Genomic DNA, 20,917 nt, shown 5'->3' on the forward strand with positions numbered 1-20,917 from the left:
TGATGGTTTTTGGAGGTTTAGAGGAGAGCAAACAGCACCCCAACCTCCCTCTCAGAGAGAAGCCTCAGACTGTTTTGCAAAAGCTGCTGGCAGAGTCGGTTCTGAGTCACGGTCCCTGGGGATGCAGGAGCTCTTCGTTGTACCCAAAACCAGGGCAGCGGTGGCTGTCTAGGCAGCTCCAGACAGCCAGAGAGGTTCGGAGCAGAGATCACACACTGAGATTTTCCCGCTGTCCCGGGCTGGGAATGTCTGGTTTTTCCGGCCGCCAGAGCTCCAGGCTAGCACCTAGTAGCACCTATCCCAAGGGAGGGTGTGGGACGCGCGCATTTCAGGATTGCTGTCTGGCCAGGCTCCCAGCCCCTCTCGGGAGCCAGACCCCACTCGTTCTCGGGCGCTCTGGCGGGTCAGGTGCACTGGCGGCTCAGGGACAGAGACCTGATTTCTCCGCGGCACTCTCTCTGGCTCCGCGCCAGGGGAGGCTGTCCTGGGTCCGGGGACTTAGGTCCCTGACCCTAACTGCCCAGGTTCCCACTATTACCCCCCGCGATCCTTTGCTGTTTGTTTTTTGAGTGCTTTCAACCAGACTCCAAGTTAATGCTGGTCCCCAGACGCAGAGCACTCTCGTGTTGGTGTGTTACTTTCCGATCAGTCACCTCTGGTGGCTCCCTCCCTCTTTTGTTTATCTTCAGATATCAGTCGGACGTTCCCAGTCTGCTTTACCTGCCACTGGCATCTTCTGCTCCTGTAGAGATCCAGACGTGTATAATTCTGATCTCAGGCTGATTTCATGGGTGGTCGGAGTTCTTTGGTAGGTAATCAGCTCACTTTAGGGTACAGGTTGAAATGGTGCCTCCTCCTACTTCCCCGCCATCTTGACTATCCTCCTATTCTTAATTTCTTGAGGAATCTCCACACTGTTCTCCAAAGTGGCTGCACCAACTTGCATTCCCACCAACAGTGTAAGAGGGTTCCCCTTTCTCCACATCTTCTCCAACACATGTTGTTTCCTGTCTTGCTAATTTTGGCCATTCTAACTGGTGTCAGGTGATATCTCAATGAGTTTTCATTTGAATCTCCCTGATGGCTAGTGATGATGAGCATTTTTTCATGTGTCTGATAGCCATTTGTATGTCCTCGTTGGAGAAGTGTCTGTTCATATCTTCTGCCCATTTTTTGATATGATTATCTGTTTTGTGTGTGTTGAGTTTGAGGAGTTCTTTATAGACCCTGGATATCAACCTTTTGTCTGTACTGTCATTTGCAAATATCTTCTCCCGTTCCGTGGGTTGCCTTTTTGTTTTGTTGACTGTTTCCTTTGCTGTGCAGAAGCTTTTGATCTTGATGAAGTCCCAAAAGTTCATTTTCGCTTTAGATTCCTTGGCCTTTGGAGACACATCTTGGAAGAAGTTGCTGTGGCTGATATTGAAGAAGTTACTGCCTATGTTCTCCTCTAGGATTCTGATGGATTCCTGTCTCACATTGAGGTCTTTTATCCATTTTGAGTTTATCTTTGTGTACAGTGTAAGAGAATGGTCGAGTTTCATTCTTCTACATATCGCTGTCCAGTTTTCCCAGCACCATTTATTGAAGAGACTGTCTTTTTTCCATGTATATTTTTTCCTGTTTTGTCAAGGATTATTTGACTATAGAGTTGAGGTTCCATATCTGGGCTCTCTACTCTGTTCCACTGGTCTATGTGTCTGTTTTTATGCCAGTACCACGCTGTCTTGGTGATCACAGCTTTGTAGTAAATCTTGAAATCAGGTAACGTGATGCTGCCAGTTTTGTTTTTGTTTTTCAACATTTCCTTAGCAATTCGGGGTCTCTTCTGATTCCATACAAATTTTAGGATTATTTGCTCCAGCTCTTTGAAAAATATCTGTGGAATTTTGATCGGAATGGCATTAAAAGTATAGATTGCTCTAGGTAGTATAGACATTTTAACAATATTTATTCTTCCAATCCAAAAGCATGGGATGGTCTTCCATCTTTTTGTGTCTTCTTCAATTTCTTTCATGAGTGTTCTGTAGTTCCTTGAGTACAGGTCCTTTACCTCTTTGGTTAGGTTTATTCCCAGGTATCTTATGGTTCTTGGTGCTATAGTAAATGGAATCGATTCTCTAATTTCCCTTTCCGTATTTTCATTGTTAGTGTATAAGAAAGCCACTGATTTCTGTACATTGACTTTGTATCCTGCCATATTACTGAATTGCTGTATGAGTTCTAGTAGTTTGGGGGTGGAGTCTTTGGAGTTTTCCATATAAAGAATCATGCCATCTGTGAAGAGAGAGAGTTTGACTTCTTCCTTGCCAATTTGGATACCTTTTATTTCTCTTTGTTGTCTGATTGCCATTGCTAGGACTTCTAATACTATGTTGAACAAGACTGGTGAGAGTGGGCATCCTTGTCGTGTTCCTGATCTCAGTGGGAAGGCTACAAGCTTTTTCCCATTGAGGATGATATTTGCTGTGGGTCTTTCATAGATAGATTTTATGAAGTTCAGGAATGTTCCCTCTATCCCTATACTTTGAAGCGTTTTCATCAGGAACTGATACTGGATTTTTTCAGATGCTTTTTCTGCATCAATTGAGAGGATCATGTGGTTCTTCTCTCTTCTCTTATTGATTTGTTCTATCACATTGATTGATTTGCGAATGTTGAACCAACCTTGCAACCCAGGGATGAATCCCACCTGGTCATGGTGGATAATCTTTTGAATGTGCTGCTGGATCCTGTTTGCTAGGATCGTGTTGAGAATCTTTGCATCCATATTCATCAGTGATATTGGTCTGAAATTCTCCTTTTTGGTAGGGTCTTTGCGTGGTTTGGGGATCAGGGTAATGCTGGCTTCATAAAAAGAGTCTGGAAGTTTTCCTTCTGCTTCAATTGTTTGGAACAGCTTCAGGAGAATTGGTGTTATTTCTTCTTTGAAAGTTTGGTAGAATTCCCCAGGGAATCCGTCAGGTCCTAGGCTCTTGTTTTTTGGGAGGTTTTTGATCACTGCTTCAATCTCGTTACGAGATATCGGTCTATTCAGGTTGTCAATTTCTCCCTGGTTCAATTTTGGGAGTTTGTAGCTTTCCAGGAATGCATCCATTTCATCTAGGTTGCTTAGCTTATTGGCATATAACTGTTGGTAATAATTTCTGATGATTGTTTCTATTTCCTTGGTGTTCGTTGTGATCTCTCCCTTTTCATTCATAATTTTATTAATGTGGGCTTTCTCTCTTTTCTTTTGGATTAGTTTGGCCAATGGTTTATCGATTTTATTGATTCTTTCAAAAAACCAGCTTCTAGTTTCATTGATACGTTCTACTGTATCTCTCGTTTCTACCTCATTGATCTCTGCTCTAATCTTGATTATTTCCCTTCTTGCATGTGGAGTTGGTTTGATTTGTTGTTGATTCTCCAGTTCTTTAAGGTGTAGAGACAGCTGGTGTATTCTGGATTTTTCAATGTTTTTGAGGGAGGCTTGGATGGCTATGTATTTCCCCCTTAGAACCGCCTTTGCTGTATCCCATAGGTTTTGGACCGAGGTGTCTTCATTCTCATTGGTTTCCATGAATTGTTTAAGTTCATCTTTGATCTCCTGGTTGATCCAAGCATTCTTAAGCAAGGTGGTCTTTAGATTCTAGGTGTTTGAGTTCCTTCTGAACTTTTCCTTGTGATTGCGCTCCAGTTTCAAAGCATTGTGATCGGAGAATATGCAGGGAATAATGTCAGTCTTTTGGTATCGGTTGAGTCCTGCTTTGTGACCCAGTATGTGGTCTATTCTGGAGAAGGTTCCATGTGCACTTGAGAAGAATGAGTATTCTGTTGTTTTAGGGTGGAATGTTCTGTATATGTCTATGAGGTCCATCTGGTCCAATGTTTCATTCAATGCTCTTATTTCTTTATTAATTTTCTGCTTCGATGATCTGTCTATTTCTGAGAGAGGTGTATTAAGATCTCCTACTATTATTGTATTCATATCAATATGACTCTTTATCTTGATTAATAGTTTTCTTATGTAATTGGGTGCTCCCATATTGGGGGCATAGATATTCACAATTGTTAGATCATCTGGGCGGATAGTCCCTTTAAGAATGATGTAGTGTCCTTCTGTATCTCTGGCTACAGTCTTTCGTTTAAAATCTAGTTTATCTGATATGAGAATCGCTACCCCGGCCTTCTTTTGAGGCCCATTGCATGAAAGATGTTTCTCCATCCCTTCACTTTCAGTCTGGGTGTATCCTTAGGTTCAAAATGGGTCTCTTGTAGACAACATATGGATGGGTTCTGCCATTTTATCCAATATGCAACCCTGTGTCGTTTCATGGGCGCCTTTAGCCCATTCACATTGAGAGTGATTATTGAGAGACAGGTTTTTATTGACATCGTGTTGCCTTTGAAGTCTTTCTGTCTGTAGATTGTTTCTATATTTCTGTTCAATGATATTCTTAGGATTTTTTCTCTTTTATAAGACCCCCCTTAATATTTCCTGCAGTGTCGGCTTGGTGGTTGCAAAGTCTTTTAAGCCTTGCCGGTCTTGGAAACTCTTTATCTCTCCATCCATTTTAAATGTCAGTCTTGCTGGATAGAGTATTCTTGGTTGCATGTTCTTCTCATTTAGTGCTCTGAATATATTTTGCCAGCCCTTTCTGGCTTGCCAAGTCTCTGTGGAAAGGTCTGATGTTATTCTAATGTGTTTTCCTCTGTATGTAAGGAGCTTTTTTGTCCTAGCTGCTTTTAAGAGGGTCTCTCTTGAAACATAATTCCTCATTCTACTTATAAGATGTCGTGAGGACTTTCAAGAATCTAAAATCTTGGGAGGAAATCTTTCTGCCTCTAGTACATGAACGTTGTTTCCATTCGTGAGATTGGGAAAATTTTCATAGACAACTTCTTCCACTATATCTTCTAGACTTCTTTCTTTTTCCTCCCCTTCAGGGATTCCAATAATTCTGATGTTGGAACATTTCATGGCATCGTTTATTTCCCTGATTCTGTTTTCATGGCTTCTGAGCTGTTTGTTCCAGGCTTCCTCCTGATCCTTTCTCTCTATCTCTTTGTCTTCAGGATCACTAATTCTATCTTCTGTCTCAGTTACCCTAGCTTTTAGAGAATTTAGATTAGATTGGAACTCATTGAGAGCATTTTGAACATCATCCCTGGTGGCTTTCAGTTCTGCCCTAACATTGTGAACATCATCCCCGGTGGCTTTCAGTTCTGCCCTAATCAATTCTGTTTGGTCATCCATGGCTTTCTCCAACCTAGCTATTGCCTGGATAATTGTTAGTCTGAATTCCTTTTCTGACATATTGTCTATGTCGATAGCCATTAGCTCTGTTGCAGAAGGCCAATCCTCTGTATTTTTCTTCTGTTGGGTATTCCTTCTCCTAGTCATTTTGATAAGAGATGACTGAACAGATGCAGCTGGATTTATCGATTGTGGTACAGTCAATGTGCACCCTTGAACGCTTCTGTGCAATCAGGATTCCCCACCCAAATGAGAGAAAAAAGAAAAGAAAAAGAAATAGAGAAGAAGAAAGAAAAAAAGGGGGGAAAGAAAAAAGGAAAAAGAAAAGAGAGAGAGAGAGAGGAAAAAAAAGAGAAGATAAAAGAGAAGGCTCAGCCCAAATGGGCCTCAAGGTAAGATTTGTGAAGTATACAAACAAAAACAGACAGACAAAAAGAGTGATAAAAGTATATGAGAAGAGAAAAAAATATGTATATATAAGCAAAAAAAAGGGGAAGAACCTCATCAGAAAGAACCCCAAGTATAAGATTTATATATTATCAGGACAAACACAAATTCACAGAAACACTGACAGAAGGAAAAATTGGGAGAATGGTTATAGATTCTCAGTGTGGGTGAGGAAGGTTATTTTGATTCTTCCTGAAGGTATCTTGATGTTTTTGTTAAGGGACTCAACTTTCCTAAGTTACAGGGGGATTAGAAACTGGTTTGACTATAGGGGTAGCATTGATTGGGGAAAGGGGATTACCTGAAGCTTAAGTCTATATGTATAGTAGAAAATAAAAATTAAAAAAGAATAAACTAGACTAAACTAAGTTAAAATAAAAAAAGAATTAAAGAAATAGAAAAGCAAAAGAAAAACACGGGTGTATGTATCAAAAAGTTCAGGTTAGAAGGTTATTAAAGAATTTGATGTACTGGACATCTCATTGTGATGGTAAAGAGGTTAAAAAATTATCTGTATGTATAAAAAAAAAGAACCAGAATATTGGTAAGGAGTTAAAAATAAAAGTTGTATTTATGAAGTAGTGGTGGTTGTTTTCTTGTAGTCTTTTTTTTTTTTTTTCTTCCTTCCTGGTTGGTTTTCTGGGGGAGGGGCCTGCCACGTGGGTTTTCAGACAATGATGTTCCCTGAGTTAGGTCCTCTGGCTCCCCTCAAGGAGGTGGGCTCTGAGGGAACTGTTTTTTTCAGCCTTTTGTTCTCTGGGGGTTTTTATGTTCTTTCATCTGCTTTCTCTCGCCTTGACAGCTTTTGATGGTTTTTGGAGGTTTAGAGGAGAGCAAACAGCACCCCGACCTCCCTCTCAGAGAGAAGCCTCAGACTGTTTTGCAAAAGCTGCTGGCAGAGTCGGTTCTGAGTCACGGTCCCTGGGGATGCAGGAGCTCCTCGTTGTACCCAAAACCAGGGCAGCGGTGGCTGTCTAGGCAGCTCCAGACCGCCAGAGAGGTTCGGAGCAGAGATCGCACACTGAGATTTTCCCGCTGTCCCGGGCTGGGAATGTCTGGTTTTTCTGGATGCCAGAGCTCCAGGCTAGCGCCAGGAGCACCTATCTCAAGGGAGGATGTGGGACACGCGCGTTTCAGGATTGCCATCTGGCCAGGCTCCCAGCCCCTCATGGGAGCCAGACCCCACTCGTTCTGTTCTTGGGCGCGCTGGCATTCAGGCGCACTGGGGGCTCAGGGAAGGAGACCTGATTTCTCAGCCTCACTCTCTCTGGCTCAGCGCCAGGGGAGGCTGTCCTGGGTCCGGGGACTTAGGTCCCTTACCCTAACCGCCCAGGTTCCCATTATTACCCCCTGCGATCCTTTGCTCTTTGTTTTTTGAGTGCTTTCAACCAGACTCCAAGTTAATGCTGGTCCCCAGATGCAGAGCACTCTCGTGTTGGGGTATTATTTTCCAATAGGTCACCTCTGGTGGCTCCCTCCCCCTTTTGTTTATCTTCAGATATCAGTCCTATGCTCCCAGTCTGCTTTACCTGCCACTGGCGTCTTCTGCTCCTGTAGAGATCAAGACGTGTATAATTCTGATCTCAGGCTGATTTCATGGGTGGTCGGAGTTCTTTGGTAGGTAATCAGCTCACTTTAGGGTACAGGTTGAAATGGTGCCTCCTCCTACTTCCCCACCATCTTGAGTCCCCCTCAACATTTGAGAGATTTAAATAATTTTAGGCCTGAATATTCAGCATTAGGAACATTAATTTAAAAAATCTTAAACATTACCTTTTTTCCTTGTTCACGGGCCCTCTTAGAAAGGTCTGCAGTCAAAAAGGTACTTCGGATGTGTGATAAATATGCAACACGTCTTGAAATTAATATACTGGAAACTGTTAGAAAAAGCACGAACAAACAAGATGAAAGACAAATTAATAGCATAGGGCCTTCCTGTTAACCACAACATAATACCTACCGAGAATTGAAATAACTTTTAGTATTGGCTGATCCCAGCCTTTAACTTCATTAAAATCTTTTTAAATTGTGAAATGTGGCATCCCTACCAAAAATGTATAAAACACACACGTATAGTTTTTTATGTAATAATCTTCATCTTCCCTTTGCTTTCCCTCGGGGATAAGGGCCACCTTGAATTTTGTGTTACTCATTCCTGTGCCTTCTTCATAGTGTTTCCACCGCTCTAGGCATTCCCAGACAGGATCCTGAACTGTACCGCCAGCGGGTGGATGGATCCTGTTTGACCTACATCTGGCACTGGTACTGAGCAACTTTTGTATTTTTACCTCACCGTGGTTTTAATTTACCTTTCCCGATTACTGAGTTTGTGCATTTGTTCATGTGTTCCTGGGACAGCTAGAATGGCTCTCCTGAGAGTAATTCTTCTCACTTCTGTATTAGGCTGCTCACTCTTTCTCTTGTTGATTTCTAGGCATTCTTGAGTCATACATCTTGCAAATATCTTCTAGTTTTTTTTTACCTGCTTCTTCACTTTTTGGTGTATATCTGTAAACAGTCAACCTTAATATGAAAATAGCCAACATTCACCAATTTCCTCCTGTGGTTTTAGCTTTTTCTTTAAGTAACTCAATACATCATGATCAAAGAATGATTGCAAATAAGTTGGGCTGACTTTTATCCTAGCAAGAATTCAGTTTTTATAAATGTTTGATATGGAGGGTGCCTGGGTGACTCAGTCAGTAAAGTGTCTGCCTTCAGTTCAGACAGTGATCCCAGGGTCCTGGGATCGAGCCCTGTGTCAGGTTCCCTCTCCCTCTGCCTGTTGCTCTGCCTACTTGTACTCTCTATCTCTCTGTCATAAATAAAAAAAATCTTCTAGAAAAATGTTTGATATGGGCTACATATTAGTATGTAGAATGTGTATTTTCAAATGTATATTAAATATTCTGTTTTTAAATGTCCATTAGATCAAGCTTATTCAGTTAATATGGTCAATATTTTTATTATGTTTGTCTCTACCCGGAGATTATTCATGTTTTGGGGAGTACTATAGTAGTAGATTTGTTGATTTTTCTTTGTAGTTCTGTCAACTTTTTTTTTTTTTTGGGGGGGGATGAAGATTCACGCGGAGGGACCCCCATGGGCGGCCGGTGTGTGGGGAGATGCTCCTGGGAGCGCCGGGTCCTCCGCTCTGCTGCCCGGGCTGTCCCGTTCCCAGGTGCCCAGGTTCAAACCCCGGCTCCACCCCTTCCCCGCCGTCCAGGCTCCAAGAGTCACTCGGAGGAGCCTCCTGGGGTGGCCGGAACGAAGTCCCGGGCTGGGGTTTCGAATCTGGGTTCGTCCCCCGGGGGTCCCTGCCGGCCGGGACAAAATATGGAACGCTTCACGAATTTGCGTGTCATCCTTGCGCAGGGGCCATGCTAATCTTCTCTGTATCGTTCCAATTTTAGTATATGTGCTGCCGAAGCGAGCACTGTCAACTTTTTTTTAAATTTTATTTTATTTCTTTTCAGTGTTCTAGAATTCATTGTTTATGCATCACACCTAGTGCTCCATGCAATACGTGCTCTCCGTAATACCCACCACCAGGCTCACCCAACCCCCCACCCTCCTCCCCTCCAAAACCCTCAGTTTGTTTCTCAGAGTCCACAGTCTCTCATGGTTTGTCTCTCCCTCTGATTTCCCTCAACTCACTTCTCCTCTTCTTCACCCAATGTCCTCCGTATTATTCCTTATGCTCCACAAGTAAGTGAAACCATATGATAATTGACTCTCTCTGTTTGAGTTCTGTCAACTTTTGATTTATATATTTTGGAACTCTTATTTTATGTGTAAGGCTTAGATTTGGTATATCTATTGGCTGAACTAAATTTCTTAATGTTATCTTATGGCTCTCTTTACCTCTTATTCTCTTATAGTTGTTTTTATCTAATATTAAGATAACTGCCCCAGGTTTCCTTTGATTATTTATCTAGTATGTCATTTTTCCATCCTTTGGTTCTAATGTGTAGACACTTTTTTGTGTCTACACATTTTGTGATGCATATGGTTTATTTTAAATAGTATACGGCTGGATTTTTTTTTTAATATTTTATTTACTTGACAGAGAGAAATCACAACCAGGCAGAGGCAGGCAGAGAGAGAGGAGGAAGCAGGGTCCCCGCGGAGCAGAGAGCCGGATGTGGGGCTCGATCCCAGGACCCCGGGATCATGACCTGAGCCAAAGACAGAGGCCTTAACCCACTGAGCCACCCAGGCACCCTTGAATTTTTTATATTATACTTTACTTAGAGTGTTCAGTCCACTTACATTTATTGTGATTGATAATGTAAAGAATCTATCATCTATCTGTCTAAAGAAATTTGTTATGAGGAATTGGCTCACACAATTATGGAATCTGAGAAATCCCACATCTGCTGTCTGCGAGCTGGAGATCCAGTAAAGTAGGTGGTATAATTCAGTCTAAATTCAAAGGCCTGGAGACCAGAATAAGTCTCAGCCGAATGGCAGAAGACAATGGCCAGCTCCAACAGTCAGGCTCAAAAGGCAAAACGGGTCTTTCTCCAGCTTGTGGTTCTATTCAGACCTTCCACTGATTTTGTGAAGGCCACCCTCATAAGAGAGGGCAATCTGCTTTACTTAGCCTACCAATTCAAATGCTAATCCCATGCAGCAACACTCACAGACACAATGAGAAATTATGTTTACCAAATCCCTAGGACCCTATGATCAGGTCAAGTTGACACATAAAATTAGCTATCACACCTTCTAAAATCAATAATACATTCCTAAAACATCAGATATTTTGCATGAAAACACAGAGAGTTTATTTCTTGTTATTTTATTTATTTATTTATTTTTTAAGATTTTATTTATTTATTTGACAGAGATCACAAGTAGACAGAGAGGCAGGCAGAGAGAGAGGTGGGGAAGCAGGCTCCCCACTGAGCAGAGAGCCTGATGTGAGGCTCGATCCAGGACCCTGGGATCATGACCTGAGCCAAAGGCAGAGGCTTTAACCCACTGAGCCACCCAGACACCCCTATTTCTTGTTATTTTAAATGAAAAGACTGTATAAGTGTGTTATACTTTAGCCCTACCTCCCCACTAATTTTCATAAGTAAAATACTTAAATATAAACAACAGACTATCATATTAAGATGTAAAATGCTTAAAACACGTTTAAGGGCCATGGAAGCTTAAAATCCATGCGCATATCATGAACATTACGTTGACAATATTCCAGAGCAAATACAAGCAATCAAATCTGTTAGGGAAAAAATGCAGTGAAGAATTTCCAATGAAAGCAAGGCATTTACTTGCAATAAACTGTAACTCACGAAGTGAGGAGAAAACTTGGTATTTGAAGAGAACGGAGAAGGGAGAAGGACCAAAGCAGTAATCGTCCCTGGTTGTAGAAAGTGCTGATGTGCGTGAGTGAGTTGATAACAGGCCATTTCAAGCAAAGTATCCAGCTCAGAAGCTGACAGAAATTCTCTGTCATCTGGCGCTGCTGAAGAGGCTCCTGAACAATGAAGTTGCGAGACATTTTCAAAGGAGGCCACCAACATACAACCATGAAAACATCTGTAAGACGGAGCTTTATTTAAACTCCCATTATTTACATTTGTTTTCTCTTAGATTGTGGGGGGAGCGGGGAGAGACTTCTTCATTACTAGTCAAAAATGAGGGCTAAATATGGAAGGCCCTTTGGAAATGTGCTCAGGACAAGCACACAGTGGCAAAGGGTGGGTCCCACTGAGTGCGATGCTAGGACGTTTTGCTCAGGGCCAGTAGCCCCTTTGTCAGAACTCTATGTGCTTTTCAAAAAATCTTCATGTGAGGGGCGCCCGGGTGGCTCAGTGGATTAAGCCTCTGCCTTCAGCTCAGGTCATGATCCCAGGGTCCTGGGATCAAGCCCCACATCAGGCTCTCTGCTCAGCAGGGAGCCTGCTTCCCCCTCTCTCTCTGCCTGTCTCTCTGCCTACTTGTGATCTTCCTCTCTATCAGAGAAATAAATAAAATCTTTGAAAAAAAAATCTTCATGTGATTCTGATGATTTATCCATTGTATTTAGAATGTAACCTGATACCTCTTCAGCACATCATTTTACTAAAAATGCATCGAATATTTGGAATATACCTAGACACTGTTCCTATATGACTGATTAAAAAAAGATGTATTCACAGATAAGTAAGTTTTCTGATACTTGGTTATTAAAAATCAAGAGGCATCCTACTGAAAAGATATTAGCTGAGGAAAATTATGCAATATAGGCTTGTATTTTAATCTAATTTTACAATCTTATTCCTTTTTCCATTGTATCCCTATTCTCTGTTCTCCCTCCCCGCATTTTTCTTGCCACCAAGCCCAAACGTGGGCTGGTATGTGGTTATGAATTATCGAGGGAGACGCCAGACATCGTTTCTTTCATTCTTAACACCAAATTCGAGTCAGGCAAATTGCCTTGCTGCTCTCTTCTATACGATATAAGCTTCATTTCTCATTTTCCACTGCACTGAAGGTGTAGCTTTTCAAAGTCCCGGCTTATTTAGAGATCACCTCTAAAATTTCCCTGGCCATGGCTCTCAAGCCCTACATCCACGGCTCTACCAAAGCAGAAGGAGGAGACCCTGTAGGGAAACCGGCCCCAGCACTCCTGTGCACCCATGCTGGCATTTACTTCCATTTGCACCTCTGAGAAGGACATACTTTCACGCTAACTCTGCAATATATTAAAATAAGTTCTTTTTAATTATTTAGTATTTAATTTGTGTCCACCAAGAGGGCTGTTCAGGGCATCTCCTCAGCCTACACTGTTGGAAAAAGAAATAGCCCCTCCTTTTTTAAAACATCCTTACTATTGTCTAAACCCAGGGAGTCATAGGGCTGTCAGTTAGCTTTTCAATTCATGCTAAATGAATCCAGAAAATAAAGCAAACAGGTTAAAATTCCATAATGTTTTAATGTGGCAAAATGTGACAAATCATACAAGTACAATGAAGGTGAATCACACAGCCAGCAGTCAAGGAGGGTTGTGTGCTTAGTGGGGCAAGCTGCCCACCAAATTCTGCAGGTGGACTGCTATGAAGAGTCAGAATAGGGAGAGCTATAAAGAAATGTTATCCTGGGGCACCTGGGTGGCTCAGTTGTTTAAGTGTCTGCCTTCTGCTCAGATCATGATCCCAGGGTCCTGGGTTCCAGCCCCACACTGGGCTCTCTGCTCAGTGGGAAGGCTGCTTCTCCCTCTCCTTCTGTCTGCCACTCCCCCTGCTTGTGCATTCTCTCTCTCTCTCTCACTCTGTCAAGTAAATAAATAAAATCTTATAATAAAAATAAATGCCATCCTGCTTTTGTTTAAAATAATCCTATGGGCATAGAAAAAAAAAAAAGGCTGATTATCTCTGAGTGATGGGAACTAAGACTTATTAGTTATTTTATTTTTCTTATCTTTTTACCTTAACATTTATCAAATAAGTCTATTTTATTTTGTAAAAAAGAAAATGGCAATAAGTTTCTTTAAGGCAAAGATATCCAGCATTTTGTGGACTCGGCAAGCGGGAGGTCTACACAGAAAGTTCAGAAGGTCAGAGCTTTGCTGAAGATTCCAGAGTGGACCTGCACCTTTGGTCAGAAGGAGCAGAAAAAAATGATAAAATGATTCATGGGAGTAAATGCTATGGAAAAGTTCAAGTAGGCAAACATGGCAGAGAATGTTTTCTAAATGTTATAGGTCTAAGAATTTAGGGAATGTATTCCTTTAACTCAGAATAAAATGCTAGAACTAGAAGATGTAAAATGAAAGCAGTTCTTTTGAAGGCTGACAATGGAAAAAAAAACACTTCCTGAAAACGCCTAAGATTAGAAAATACATTTAAATTTTAATTAGGATGATTTATCAGCTCAATATTCCACACACACACATAGGAAGGTACAAAAAAGAAAAGCAGGCTTCTTCCAGAGGTTGTCCATGCTGATGTCAGCAAAGAAGTTTCCTTATACAGTCCATCTATTCGTTCTATTAGAAGACTTTACTAAGTACCTAGTATGTGTCCAGATGGATTCTGGAACCACAGACAACCAGGGCATCATTCATGCCCTCAAGGCTCGGAAGATGGTTTCAGGAAGATGGGTTTGTACACAGGCCAGGTATAGCAAAACAGAAGCAAGTTCATTGGCAACTAAATCCCTTTGAGAGTTTGCCACAGTGCAATGATCTCTCCTATCTCTTCACTAGGCTCGTTAAGGGGCCAGTTTCCAGTCTTTGTATCTGACCTATATTCTCCCATGCAGTGACTGTGGGTTTAATTTGACTCAGGTTGCATCTGCTAAAAACAAAAGAAATCATCTTAATTGCCTAACATTTGGGTAGGAGGCTTTACTAAATTTACATCAGGGATATACCGTCCCATTGGTGGTAGATTTGCCAGGACCAAGCCCTCCTCGAGGCTACCTACACTGCACAGTCATTGATAGTTAGGCTATTTGATCCACAAATGCAGTCAAGAAGGAGAACTCAGATACTGGTGTTTTGACAGGAAGAACATTTATATTGATAACCCTTGATTTAGAAACTTCCAGAAATTGTTTCAGTTTTATAGTGCTGCGGAATGGAAAAGCTGTAACTCAAATGCCACTGTGTGTCTATTCAAGAGTACAGGCATGGGATAAATTGCTCCTATCACCCATGCAGCTTGAAGATGTTAACCGCAAGACAGTAAAGAAAGTCAGGCATGATGGAACCCTGTCAGGGCTTATGGCTTGGGCTTCTTAGGGTCCCTTCTAGAGAACATGCCCTATCCATTGGCCTTGGAAGGACCATTTCAAAGGTGACCTCTCCATGGATAAAACATGCTAATCAGTTTCTCAGGAGAAGAGTTTGAAATTGGTAATGGAGGCCAGACTGTAGTGACGCAGAGGCCATGGTAACAGCATTGGAGCCATGGTCTAACTGGGTCATGGACAAAAGGAGTAAGAGAAGAAACTGGCCAGAAGAGCAGGAGTAGACAGATGAAAGGAAAGCAGAGAGAGCCAGTGAGAAGAGAAAATGCATGGCCCTGAGGTATTGGGAAAGCCTTGGTTCCTTACTTCAGGACCTGAATCCATACATAGTCATTAAGTGACCTGTGTCTCTACATCAGAGTTCCTTCTTAACTTGGGCTACCTTAAGTGGATTTGTTTTCTTTAGATTCTAAAGAGCCTGGACTAAGACAAATCAGAGCACAGTTGAGCAGAACCATTTTATTACTTGGTATAAATAACATTCAAATGCTTCAGTGGGTAAACAAGCTCTATTAGTGAAAATCAACAGAATACTGCAAAGCAAATGGTGAAAAATGCACTGTTGCCTACCGCAGTACCTAACCAGGACAGGGTGAAGTGGATTGCGCGTTCAACTTGAGATTCACTGGGAAACCAAGAGACATGCCACCAGGGACATGTTAAGCCCTCATCTCTGATGGAAATAACAGCTTGAGTGCCTTGATCGACTATGGGGCTCAAAAATGCTATGAAATCAGGCGCTGCCAATAACAGCAGTAGGGATATTAATTTAAGAGTAATTCATAACTCAAGACAACAAGCTGAGGCTTCATGACAGGCCCCTGGATATTCCACATCATGGTAGCGTCTGATGGACTACGTGCATCAGCTTTTGTTTTCTCCGTGGCAATATCAGAACAGTGCTTATGTTCCTGAGTCACAGATACATTTACACAATCATTTCCAATATTTACAATTCATTTATTAGATGGTAATGTACTCTTCCTCCAATAAAGACAGATCAGTCTTTCGCTTAGAGCTAAACCTATAAACCGGTCTCTTGTCTACAGCACTTTCCATTATAGATCTTGGGCTTTCTGAAAGATGAATAATTATAGTCCCTGAGGAGATTTGCTATATATATATTGCTGGGTAGTCATCAAATCTGAGGGAGGGTTGATAGGTGTGGGCAACAATGATAAAACAAACAGCCTTCTTGTCTGTCAGGCAGCAAAGTAAATCGTTGAGAACAGTCCTCATTACCACAAGTTGAGTGGGTATGTGTGGCGTCAATTTCTGGGCATGTACTTTTTCTCTGTGTGAAAAAATAAATACTATACCACAAAGACTTACTTATCATAAATAAATACATCTAATGAGTGAGTAGAAGAAAGCTCATAGATGACTTATGGATGGGTTCATTTGTGGCCCTGTTTTATATAAATAGTCTGCCCTTCAAAATAAAATAGCCATATTATTTTTTGCCACACTGGAAGTCTATATTCCTTGGGGGAAAATGGCAGATCAGAAATCAGAATCTAACAAGCTGTGCATAATAAATGTGTAGCATATATTACAGCTGAATTCATTTCTACTGTTTGCAGCATATACATCCTACCTAGAATTGCAGAAGTGCTTGTTATCTTGATGACACTGAGGCAAGGAGAAAAGATAACAAGAAAAATGCCATATATAGCCCAAGATATTCCCTCCTAAGACCGTGTCAGGATTCCTAGCAATAAATCCATGGGAATAAATTCAGGAATCACTAGAGTTTAAAAGTGCCATATCCTCATTATAAACTGTTCTCAGCAGTGCCATATCCCATAGGTTCTGTGGATTAATTTTACATATTATGTCAGTTTCATTATAACTTACAGCCTTTACAAAATGCAGGTTATAAATGACTTGGACATCCTGTTAATTCAGTATATTCCTTGAAAGATTCTGTCCTACCAATTCTTACTGGTATAGCAAATCCTTCTCTCTCAAGCTTCAAAATCCCCAGTTTCTTCTCTTTAAAATTGTCTATGTGATTTATTATCTTATCTTTCATTCAGCAAATATTTATTGACTGCCAACTATGTGTTAGGCATTATGCGAGGTGTTAGGAAAGATGTAAAGATGTATGATGCATACTGTCTAGAAAATTCATCTTTTTCAGACAATAAGGCATGCACACATGAAAAGTGAAATATCAATACAGAAGTGAGAATAATGCAAGCTAATAAAGGAGATATCTCAAAGCGGGACATTTGGAAATGCCAAATAACTGGTATATACAAAAAAATAAGAGACTAGAAGAAACAATCATCTTTTAGTGCTCAGAAAAGGTTTTTTTGAAAGGGAGCAGAGAAGATGTGAACCATTTTACAAGAGTCAGTCTGAGCATGGACAAGGCCGGGGTTCATATGCAGAGGTAAGCAAGGCATAGCACATTGGGAGAAAATGGACCACTCCTCAGGCTGGGGGAAGATTTCACTGGAGTGCAGGAGAACCAGCAGGGAAGTTATTTGAGGAGCATCTGTAGAGCACCTTGACTATCCATCTGTGCTTTTTCTTAAAAGTAATGGGTATCCATAAAATATTTTATTGTTAAATCAACCTTAAGCATAATTTATGTACAATCAATTGTATACACTGTGAATGTACTATTGGATGAGTTTTAATAAATGGATACCACCACGTAACCACCACAGCAAACAAGATATAAAGCATCCTTATTACTCGGGAAAGTTCTCTCCTGACCTCTTCCATCAATTTCTCCCAAACCCCTTCTTTTTCATTAACACAGCACAGTCCACTACTTACCTATTATGGGAAATTTTGAATAGTTCCAGTTTGGAGTTTTAAGATTTTCAAGATTCTCTATTCTATTTCACACAGCTGTAACACTTTCAAACACAAGGATTTTTCAAAAGTTTCATGAATTCTTTTAATCCTGGGTCTCCCGAATGCTATTACTGGGTTAAACTAGATGTACTCCATTCACCCACTAGATTTTTTAAGTGTGGTGTGGCATCTAATGCCTTATTTCTGCTTTCCTCTGACTCCTAGCCCCCAAGGGGATATACTAGGTTTCTTCATTTGTTTTGTGATCAGCATCAATGAGCCCACTTAAGACTTCATATAAAGCATGGCAAATTGATCATATACATACACTTCCTCTCACTCTCAAAATCCTGATAAAATGAAAGAAATGAGATAGAGATACATATTATATATTTATCCACAAGGATAAGAGATTGGCAGACAGGAAGTTTCTATGTCACTTGGGAAGACTGAAGGCAGAGAGAGTTGCAGTAATTGATTTACCAGAGGAAGCCATATTTGAAACAGCCTTAGAGATGAGAAATCATTTTATCCATAGAATCCTTGAGATCACCAGACCACCAGTTAAGCACTGCAAGAAGAAGCATTGAGGCATAGAGTTGGAAAAGGGGTTGGTTGAAAATCTGCATGTATGGAGTGGCTAGGCCCCAAGGGTCTCCCCTCACATTATTCTATCAAATGATTAAGCAATATCTCCCTATTTCAGCTCTGCCCCAAGCCAAAGAAGGGAGGTTTAATTTCATGAGAACTCAAGGAAGAAACTGAACTCAATTCTGAACTCAGAGATCCCAGACCTGGTGGAGGACATAAAATGAAGAAATTAAATGAAAAACAGAAAACCGAATGGTGGGTTTTCCAAAATTTGCTCACTTTGGTGACATTGGCAACTTGGTTTATGGCTCACAGAACATGGAGGACTCTTCCCACAGAAACTGAAGCCCTCAGATAAGTAAATTCCAAAGAGTTCCCTTAAAATTAAATGGACACTTCACTGCCTGATGCTGAGAAGTCCCAGCTGACAAATCTCACCTGTGCATACAGAGATTCCAAGAAATTCTTCATTCCTTCTTCTCCGCACCCCTTAGAAATGGACAGCCAAGGGTTCCTGTCATTTTAGGAAAACATAAGAGGGAGAGAAAACAACAAAAAGTAGAAAGGACCCCAGAGGAAGGAAACAGTGCAAGAAATTGAAGAAATTTTCCTCCTAAAAAAAGAAATACCCTTAGAGTGATAAGAGAATGGGTTGCATTCACAAAATAAGAACAGAAAGTTTTCAAAAAGGAATAGTTAAGAATCAGAAGGTGCTCTTGAAAATTAAAAATTAGAGAGAATCAAGGAATTCTCTCAGAAAATAAAGTAAAAATAGTAGAAAAAAGGATATTAAAGTTTCAACCTAAGAAGTACTTAGAAGTTCTAGAGGAAGAAAACAATCAACATGGAAGGAAGAAAATTACCAAAGGTTTTTGTGAAAATTGTATGAATACGTAGATAGATAGGGCCACTCAGCAAAGTGCAAACAGGCTCATATTTGGAAATATTATTGGGGCACCTAGGTGGCTCGGTTGGCTAAATGTCTGACTTAATTTTGGCTCAGGTCATGATCTCACCATTGTGGAATAGAGCCCCACACAGGGATCCACGCTCAGCGTGGAGTCTGCTTGGGATTCTCTCTCTCTCCCTCTCCCCTTTTCCCCACCCCCCCAAAATTTAAAAGACCTATTATTGTGATATTCCAGAATCCCAGAGATAACCAGATGATAAATAATAATTTTTAAAGCTTTCAGAGATTAAACAATGCCACACACAAAGGAACTGAAAACAGAACAGAATGCATTGTATTTTTTAAATACCTACAATGGATACCAGAAAGCAATAGAGCAGTATCTTAAATGTTCTGAAGGAAAATTTTTTAAAACCTTGAATTGTATACCCAGCCAAATTATCAATCAAGAGTCAGAGTAAATGGCAGATCATTTCTAAAGAGTGAGTCTCAAAAACTAACCTCTCATGCACCTTTTCTTAAGAAACAACTGAAGGATTTTTTCCATAGAAATAAAAATATATATACCGAAATAGTGGAAGACATATGTGAGAATTCAACAGGAAAGTTGTGAATGAAATTCCCGAGAGGATGTCGAACAGACGCTCCTGTTGATGGCTGTGCAGGAAGCCTAGAGATCAGCAAGTCCAGGGTGGGGCAGGAGCACCAATGGTTCTGGGAACGGGGGGTCTCCGGGAAAAACAAAATGGAATTGACAGCCTATCTGAACTGTTGAAATGTCTTACAGAAAATTACATAAGGAAAAAAAAGGAAGTGGTTAATAAATTCAGATCTAAAATGAACAGGGAGTGGGAGTAATGTGGGATACAGGTGTGTAAATGCATGTGTGTGCAGGACGTGGGTACATGTGCGTGTTACTCATGTAGATGAAGAAGGGCACAGGTGCAGATGTACCTATGGGTCACTGGGTCACAGTAGAGAAAAGCAAGGACAGAGGAAGAAGGAAGAGATTATGTTGTATTCAGATGTCCTGATAAAAATCTCAGGCTTCTTTATGGAAATGTCTCTCAGGTGATTTGTTTGTTTTTCAATTTGTTGTAAAGTTAGAGGTCACTGCTAATTCTGTACAGTGGACTGTGTTGTGTTGTGTCTTCTTGGTATCTGGCATTTCCCAAAAGTGGCTATCCTCACAGCACAGCCCCTGACTGAGGGCTGGAGTTGGATGGCCATCAGAAGTCTGTTGCTAAAAAAGGGTGTCCTGGGTTCCATATTATAGCCTTGGAGCAGAAGTCCACTGTCACATCCCAGAGCAGAGTTGTATAAAGTAGACTAACTCGAGTCTGTCTCAAATGCTACCTTTTAAAGCCTCCATGTGGTGCTTCCACTGGTTGAAAGGATTTCAGCAAAGACTACAGGAGACAGGGAGGCTTCCTGCTGATTTTGAGAAAACAGATGACTCTGCTTTTCAAAAGTCTGGGTGGAAGTCACAGTGGGAAGGCTATTTTACTATGTTTGCTTTCTTTTTCTTTCTTACTCTACTCCTCTGTTTATTACTGGTTGCTGTCATTAAGATCTGGGACACACACACACACACACACACACACACACACATACAATCTTAAGAATATTCTTTATCTCACACAACATAATCTTAGAGGAATGACAGAGATGCCACCAGGATGGAGGTGGAACAGCTGCCCAGCCAAAAAGAACAGCAAGCATGTCAAGGGAATGGGCTTGGCATGGCACCAGCCCACAGAAGAGGGTCCTAAGAGGGTGTAACTATTGGGCAAGAGTCCCTGGGGCCTGGGATCAGAGACCTGAGTATGAATGCAGGCAAACAATTTCACATGCCTGTGCCTCAGTTTTCTCATCTGTAAAACAGAAATAATTGCCCATCTTGTGGAATTGTTTCAAAGAGCATATGTGAAAGATTTTTAAAAGTGGGGATTATAAACATATAATTGATTATTATTAACATTCATATCATAAAAACATTTTATAACCCATGGTATGTAATATATAATGATTATGATATATTTTATGACATAGAGTGTTTGACTATACATTAAATATCATTCCGTTTTTCAGAATTAATTTGATATGTTGTTCCCAACATGTAGACTATTAAACTGTGGCTGATGTATACTCACTATATATCACTAAGGTGACAG

General features: G+C 40.9%; 1 non-coding gene across 1 annotated transcript; it reads right to left on the reverse strand.

Annotated features, from left to right (window-relative positions):
* Positions 1-9,016: 9,016 nt before the first annotated feature.
* On the reverse strand, positions 9,017-9,123 carry LOC123928059. Its single transcript, XR_006815595.1, has one exon. It is a non-coding gene; the product is annotated as a U6 spliceosomal RNA (small nuclear RNA).
* Positions 9,124-20,917: the final 11,794 nt, after the last annotated feature.

The sequence above is a fragment of the Meles meles genome, chromosome 1 (genome assembly GCF_922984935.1).
Source record: "Meles meles chromosome 1, mMelMel3.1 paternal haplotype, whole genome shotgun sequence".
NCBI classification, from domain to species: Eukaryota; Metazoa; Chordata; class Mammalia; order Carnivora; family Mustelidae; genus Meles; species Meles meles.